The sequence below is a fragment of the Oncorhynchus masou genome, unplaced genomic scaffold (genome assembly GCF_036934945.1).
Source record: "Oncorhynchus masou masou isolate Uvic2021 unplaced genomic scaffold, UVic_Omas_1.1 unplaced_scaffold_2551, whole genome shotgun sequence".
Classification (NCBI taxonomy): domain Eukaryota; kingdom Metazoa; phylum Chordata; class Actinopteri; order Salmoniformes; family Salmonidae; genus Oncorhynchus; species Oncorhynchus masou.
This window is the reverse complement of record NW_027008999.1, coordinates 33864-44034: the sequence shown is the minus strand read 5'-3', so window position 1 is coordinate 44034 and position 10171 is coordinate 33864.

Here is a 10171-nt window from a genome sequence, read left to right as displayed (position 1 = left end):
CACCACTGCTCTAATAACACTGACCAACCCAAGGTAATATACTACTGCTATAATAACACTGACCAACCCAAGGTAATACACTACTGCTCTAATAACACTGACCAACCCAAGGTAATACACTACTGTTATAATAACACTGACCAACCCAAGGTAATACACTACTGCTATAATAACATTGACCAAACCAATGTAATATACTACTGCTATATTAACACTGACCAAATCAAGGTAATATACTACTGCTCTAATAACACTGACCAACCCAAGGTAATACACTACTGTTATAATAACACTGACCAACCCAAGGTGAAATACTACTGCTCTAATAACACTGACCAACCCAAGGTAATATACAACTACTCTAATAACACTGACCAACCCAAGGTAATACACTACTGTTATAATAACACTGACCAACCCAAGGTAATATACTACTGCTCTAATAACACTGACCAACCCAAGGTAATATGATACTGCTATAATAACACTGACCAACCCAAGGTAATACACTACTGCTATAATAACATTGACCAACCCAAGGTAATACACTACTGTTATAATAACACTGACCCACCCAAGGTAATACACTACTTTTATAATAACACTGACCAACCCAAGGTAATACACTACTGCTCTAATAACACTGACCAACCCAAGGTAATATACTACTGCTATAATAACACTGACTAACCCAAGGTAATACACTACTGCTCTAATAACACTGACCAACCCAAGGTAATATACTACTGCTCTAATAACACTGACCAACCCAAGGTAATATACAACTACTCTAATAACACTGACCAACCCAAGGTAATACACTACTGTTATAATAACACTGACCAACCCAAGGTAATATACTACTGCTCTAATAACACTGACCAACCCAAGGTAATATACTACTGCTATAATAACACTGACCAACCCAAGGTAATACACTACTGCTATAATAACATTGACCAACCCAAGGTAATACACTACTGTTATAATAACACTGACCAACCCAAGGTAATACACTACTGTTATAATAACACTGACCAACCCAAGGTAATACACCACTGCTCTAATAACACTGACCAACCCAAGGTAATATACTACTGCTATAATAACACTGACCAACCCAAGGTAATACACTACTGCTCTAATAACACTGACCAACCCAAGGTAATACACTACTGTTATAATAACACTGACCAACCCAAGGTAATACACTACTGCTATAATAACATTGACCAACCCAAGGTAATACACTACTGTTATAATAACACTGACCAACCCAAGGTAATACTACTATAATAACACTGACCAACCCAAGGTAATACACTACTGCTCTAATAACACTGACCAACCCAAGGTAATATACTACTGCTATAATAACACTGACCAACCCAAGGTAATACACTACTGCTCTAATAACACTGACCAACCCAAGGTAATATACTACTGCTCTAATAACACTGACCAACCCAAGGTAATATACAACTACTCTAATAACACTGACCAACCCAAGGTAATACACTACTGTTATAATAACACTGACCAACCCAAGGTAATATACTACTGCTCTAATAACACTGACCAACCCAAGGTAATATACTACTGCTATAATAACACTGACCAACCCAAGGTAATACACTACTGCTCTAATAACACTGACCAACCCAAGGTAATACACTACTGTTATAATAACACTGACCAACCCAAGGTAATACACTACTGCTATAATAACATTGACCAACCCAAGGTAATACACTACTGTTATAATAACACTGACCAACCCAAGGTAATACACTACTGTTATAATAACACTGACCAACCCAAGGTAATACACTACTGCTCTAATAACACTGACCAACCCAAGGTAATATACTACTGCTATAATAACACTGACCAACCCAAGGTAATACACTACTGCTCTAATAACACTGACCAACCCAAGGTAATATACTACTGCTCTAATAACACTGACCAACCCAAGGTAATATACAACTACTCTAATAACACTGACCAACCCAAGGTAATACACTACTGTTATAATAACACTGACCAACCCAAGGTAATATACTACTGCTCTAATAACACTGACCAACCCAAGGTAATATACTACTGCTATAATAACACTGACCAACCCAAGGTAATACACTACTGCTATAATAACATTGACCAACCCAAGGTAATACACTACTGTTATAATAACACTGACCAACCCAAGGTAATACACTACTGTTATAATAACACTGACCAACCCAAGGTAATACACTACTGCTCTAATAACACTGACCAACCCAAGGTAATATACTACTGCTATAATAACACTGACCAACCCAAGGTAATACACTACTGCTCTAATAACACTGACCAACCCAAGGTAATACACTACTGTTATAATAACACTGACCAACCCAAGGTAATACACTACTGCTATAATAACACTGACCAACCCAAGGTAATATACTACTGCTATATTAACACTGACCAAATCAAGGTAATATACTACTGCTCTAATAACACTGACCAACCCAAGGTAATACACTACTGTTCTAATAACACTGACCAACCCAAGGTGAAATACTACTGCTCTAATAACACTGACCAACCCAAGGTAATATACAACTACTCTAATAACACTGACCAACCCAAGGTAATACACTACTGTTATAATAACACTGACCAACCCAAGGTAATATACTACTGCTCTAATAACACTGACCAACCCAAGGTAATATACTACTGCTATAATAACACTGACCAACCCAAGGTAATACACTACTGCTATAATAACATTGACCAACCCAAGGTAATACACTACTGTTATAATAACACTGACCAACCCAAGGTAATACACTACTGTTATAATAACACTGACCAACCCAAGGTAATACACTACTGCTCTAATAACACTGACCAACCCAAGGTAATATACTACTGCTATAATAACACTGACCAACCCAAGGTAATACACTACTGCTCTAATAACACTGACCAACCCAAGGTAATATACTACTGCTCTAATAACACTGACCAACCCAAGGTAATATACAACTACTCTAATAACACTGACCAACCCAAGGTAATACACTACTGTTATAATAACACTGACCAACCCAAGGTAATATACTACTGCTCTAATAACACTGACCAACCCAAGGTAATATACTACTGCTATAATAACACTGACCAACCCAAGGTAATACACTACTGCTATAATAACATTGACCAACCCAAGGTAATACACTACTGTTATAATAACACTGACCAACCCAAGGTAATACACTACTGTTATAATAACACTGACCAACCCAAGGTAATACACTACTGCTCTAATAACACTGACCAACCCAAGGTAATATACTACTGCTATAATAACACTGACCAACCCAAGGTAATACACTACTGCTCTAATAACACTGACCAACCCAAGGTAATACACTACTGTTATAATAACACTGACCAACCCAAGGTAATATACTACTGCTCTAATAACACTGACCAACCCAAGGTAATATACTACTGCTATAATAACACTGACCAACCCAAGGTAATACACTACTGCTATAATAACATTGACCAACACAAGGTAATACACAACTGTTATAATAACACTGACCAACCCAAGGTAATATACTACAGCTAAAATAACTGACCAACCCAAGGTAATATACTACTGCTCTAATAACACTGACCAACCCAAGGTAATATACTACTGCTATAATAACACTGACCAACCCAAGGTAATACACTACTGCTCTAATAACACTGACCAACCCAAGGTAATACACTACTGTTATAATAACACTGACCAACCCAAGGTAATATACTACTGCTCTAATAACACTGACCAACCCAAGGTAATATACTACTGCTCTAATAACACTGACCAACCCAAGGTAATAACTACTGCTATAATAACACACCAACCCAAGGTAATACACTACTGCTATAATAACATTCACCAACACAAGGTAATACACTACTGTTATAATAACCAACCCAAGGTAATACACTACTGCTCTAATAACACTGACCAACCCAAGGTAATATACTACTGCTATAATAACACTGACCAACCCAAGGTAATACACTACTGCTCTAATAACACTGACCAACCCAAGGTAATACACTACTGTTATAATAACACTGACCAACCCAAGGTAATATACTACTGCTCTAATAACACTGACCAACCCAAGGTAATATACTACTGCTATAATAACACTGACCAACCCAAGGTAATACACTACTGCTATAATAACATTGACCAACACAAGGTAATACACTACTGTTATAATAACACTGACCAACCCAAGGTAATATACTACTGCTCTAATAACACTGACCAACCCAAGGTAATATACTACTGCTATAATAACACTGACCAATATACTAAGGTAATACCAACCCAAGGTAATACACTACTGATATAATAACACTGACCAACCCAAGGTAATACACTACTGTTATAATAACACTGACCAACCCAAGGTAATATACTACTGCTATAATAACACTGACCAACCCAAGGTAATACACTACTGCTCTAATAACACTGACCAACCCAAGGTAATACACTACTGTTATAATAACACTGACCAACCCAAGGTAATATACTACTGCTCTAATAACACTGACCAACCCAAGGTAATATACTACTGCTCTAATAACACTGACCAACCCAAGGTAATATACTACTGCTATAATAACACTGACCAACCCAAGGTAATACACTACTGCTATAATAACACTGACCAACCCAAGGTAATACACTACTGCTATAATAACACTGACCAACCCAAGGTAATATACTACTGCTATAATAACACTGACCAACCCAAGGTAATACACTACTGCTCTAATAACACTGACCAACCCAAGGTAATACACTACTGTTATAATAACACTGACCAACCCAAGGTAATATACTACTGCTCTAATAACACTGACCAACCCAAGGTAATATACTACTGCTCTAATAACACTGACCAACCCAAGGTAATATACTACTGCTATAATAACACTGACCAACCCAAGGTAATACACTACTGCTATAATAACATTGACCAACACAAGGTAATACACTACTGTTATAATAACACTGACCAACCCAAGGTAATACATTACTGCTCTAATAACACTGACCAACCCAAGGTAATATACTACTGCTCTAATAACACTGACCAACCCAAGGTAATATACTACTGCTCTAATAACACTGACCAACCCAAGGTAATACACTACTGTTATAATAACACTGACCAACCCAAGGTAATATACTACTGCTCTAATAACACTGACCAACCCAAGGTAATATACTACTGCTATAATAACACTGACCAACCCAAGGTAATACACTACTGCTATAATAACACTGACCAACCCAAGGTAATACACTACTGTTATAATAACACTGACCAACCCAAGGTAATACACTACTGTTATAATAACACTGACCAACCCAAGGTAATACACTACTGCTCTAATAACACTGACCAACCCAAGGTAATATACTACTGCTATAATAACACTGACCAACCCAAGGTAATACACTACTGCTCTAATAACACTGACCAACCCAAGGTAATACACTACTGTTATAATAACACTGACCAACCCAAGGTAATACACTACTGCTCTAATAACACTGACCAACCCAAGGTAATACACTACTGCTATAATAACACTGACCAACCCAAGGTAATATACTACTGCTCTAATAACATTGACCAACACAAGGTAATACACAACTGTTATAATAACACTGACCAACCCAAGGTAATATACTACAGCTAAAATAACTGACCAACCCAAGGTAATATACTACTGCTCTAATAACACTGACCAACCCAAGGTAATATACTACTGCTATAATAACACTGACCAACCCAAGGTAATACACTACTGCTCTAATACCACTGACCAACCCAAGGTAATACACTACTGTTATAATAACACTGACCAACCCAAGGTAATATACTACTGCTCTAATAACACTGACCAACCCAAGGTAATATACTACTGCTCTAATAACACTGACCAACCCAAGGTAATATACTACTGCTATAATAACACTGACCAACCCAAGGTAATACACTACTGCTATAATAACATTCACCAACACAAGGTAATACACTACTGTTATAATAACACTGACCAACCCAAGGTAATACACTACTGCTCTAATAACACTGACCAACCCAAGGTAATATACTACTGCTATAATAACACTGACCAACCCAAGGTAATACACTACTGCTCTAATAACACTGACCAACCCAAGGTAATACACTACTGTTATAATAACACTGACCAACCCAAGGTAATATACTACTGCTCTAATAACACTGACCAACCCAAGGTAATATACTACTGCTATAATAACACTGACCAACAGAAGGTAATACACTACTGCTATAATAACATTGACCAACACAAGGTAATACACTACTGTTATAATAACACTGACCAACCCAAGGTAATACACTACTGTTATAATAACACTGACCAACCCAAGCTAATATACTACTGCTCTAATAACACTGACCAACCCAAGGTAATATACTACTGCTCTAATAACACTGACCAACCCAAGGTAATATACTACTGCTATAATAACACTGACCAACCCAAGGTAATACACTACTGCTATAATAACATTCATCAACACAAGGTAATACACTACTGTTATAATAACACTGACCAACCCAAGGTAATACACTACTGCTCTAATAACACTGACCAACCCAAGGTAATATACTACTGCTATAATAACACTGACCAACCCAAGGTAATACACTACTGCTCTAATAACACTGACCAACCCAAGGTAATACACTACTGTTATAATAACACTGACCAACCCAAGGTAATATACTACTGCTCTAATAACACTGACCAACCCAAGGTAATATACTACTGCTCTAATAACACTGACCAACCCAAGGTAATACACTACTGCTATAATAACATTGACCAACACAAGGTAATACACGACTGTTATAATAACACTGACCAACCCAAGGTAATATACTACAGCTAAAATAACTGACCAACCCAAGGTAATATACTACTGCTCTAATAACACTGACCAACCCAAGGTAATATACTACTGCTCTAATAACACTGACCAACCCAAGGTAATACACTAATGTTATAATAACACTGACCAACCCAAGGTAATATACTACTGCTCTAATAACACTGACCAACCCAAGGTAATGTACTACTGCTATAATAACACTGACCAACCCAAGGTAATACACTACTGTTATAATAACACTGACCAACCCAAGGTAATATACTACTGCTCTAATAACACTGACCAACCCAAGGTAATACACTACTGCTATAATAACACTGACCAACCCAAGGTAATACACTAATGTTATAATAACACTGACCAACCCAAGGTAATATACTACTGCTCTAATAACACTGACCAACCCAAGGTAATATACTACTGCTATAATAACACTGACCAACCCAAGGTAATACACTACTGCTATAATAACATTGACCAACACAAGGTAATACACTACTGTTATAAGGTAATAATATACTACTGCTATAATAACACTGACCAACCCAAGGTAATATTCTACTGCTCTAATAACACTGACCAACCCAAGGTAATACACTACTGTTATAATAACACTGACCAACCCAAGGTAATATACTACTGCTCTAATAACACTGACCAACCCAAGGTAATATACTACTGTTATAATAACACAAACCCAAGGTAATACACTACTGCTATAATAACATTGACCAAACCAAGGTAATATACTACTATAATAACACTGACCAAATCAAGGTAATAACACTGCTCTAATAACACTGACCAACCCAAGGTAATACACTACTGTTATAATAACACTGACCAACCCAAGGTAAAATACTACTGCTCTAATAACACTGACCAACCCAAGGTAATATACAACTACTCTAATAACACTGACCAACCCAAGGTAATACACTACTGTTATAATAACACTGACCAACCCAAGGTAATATACTACTGCTCTAATAACACTTACCAACCCAAGGTAATATACTACTGCTATAATAACACTGACCAACCCAAGGTAATACACTACTGCTATAATAACATTGACCAACCCAAGGTAATACACTACTGTTATAATAACACTGACCAACCCAAGGTAATACACTACTGTTATAATAACACTGACCAACCCAAGGTAATACACTACTGCTCTAATAACACTGACCAACCCAAGGTAATATACTACTGCTATAATAACACTGACCAACCCAAGGTAATACACTACTGCTCTAATAACACTGACCAACCCAAGGTAATACACTACTGTTATAATAACACTGACCAACCCAAGGTAATATACTACTGCTCTAATAACACTGACCAACCCAAGGTAATATACTACTGCTCAAATAACACTGACCAACCCAAGGTAATACACTACTGCTATAATAACATTGACAAACACAAGGTAATACACGACTGTTATAATAACACTGACCAACCCAAGGTAATATACTCCTGATCGAATAACACTGACCAACCCAAGGTAATACACTACTGTTATAATAACACTGACCAACCCAAGGTAATATACTACTGCTCTAATAACACTGACCTAACCCAAGGTAATATACTACTGCTCTAATAACACTGACCAACCCAAGGTAATACACTACTGCTATAATAACATTGACCAACACAAGGTAATACACTACTGTTATAATAACACTGACCAACCCTACAGCTAAAATAACTGTAATATACTACTGCTCTAATAACACTGACCAAACCAAGGTAATATACTACTGCTATAATAACACTGACCAACCCAAGGTAATATACTACTGCTCTAATAACACTGACCAACCCAAGGTAATACACTACTGTTATAATAACACTGACCAACCCAAGGTAATATACTACTGCTCTAATAACACTGACCAACCCAAGGTAATATACAACTACTCTAATAACACTGACCAACCCAAGGTAATACACTACTGTTATAATAACACTGACCAACCCAAGGTAATATACTACTGCTCTAATAACACTGACCAACCCAAGGTAATATACTACTGCTATAATAACACTGACCAACCCAAGGTAATACACTACTGCTATAATAACATTGACCAACCCAAGGTAATACACTACTGTTATAATAACACTGACCAACCCAAGGTAATACACTACTGTTATAATAACACTGACCAACCCAAGGTAATACACCACTGCTCTAATAACACTGACCAACCCAAGGTAATATACTACTGCTATAATAACACTGACCAACCCAAGGTAATACACTACTGCTCTAATAACACTGACCAACCCAAGGTAATACACTACTGTTATAATAACACTGACCAACCCAAGGTAATACACTACTGCTATAATAACATTGACCAAACCAATGTAATATACTACTGCTATATTAACACTGACCAAATCAAGGTAATATACTACTGCTCTAATAACACTGACCAACCCAAGGTAATACACTACTGTTATAATAACACTGACCAACCCAAGGTGAAATACTACTGCTCTAATAACACTGACCAACCCAAGGTAATATACAACTACTCTAATAACACTGACCAACCCAAGGTAATACATACTGTTATAATAACACTGACCAACCCAAGGTAATATACTACTGCTCTAATAACACTGACCAACCCAAGGTAATATGACTACTGCTATAATAACACTGACCAACCCAAGGTAATACACTACTGCTATAATAACATTGACCAACCCAAGGTAATACACTACTGTTATAATAACACTGACCAACCCAAGGTAATACACTACTGTTATAATAACACTGACCAACCCAAGGTAATACACTACTGCTCTAATAACACTGACCAACCCAAGGTAATATACTACTGCTATAATAACACTGACCAACCCAAGGTAATACACTACTGCTCTAATAACACTGACCAACCCAAGGTAATATACTACTGCTCTAATAACACTGACCAACCCAAGGTAATATACAACTACTCTAATAACACTGACCAACCCAAGGTAATACACTACTGTTATAATAACACTGACCAACCCAAGGTAATATACTACTGCTCTAATAACACTGACCAACCCAAGGTAATATACTACTGCTATAATAACACTGACCAACCCAAGGTAATACAC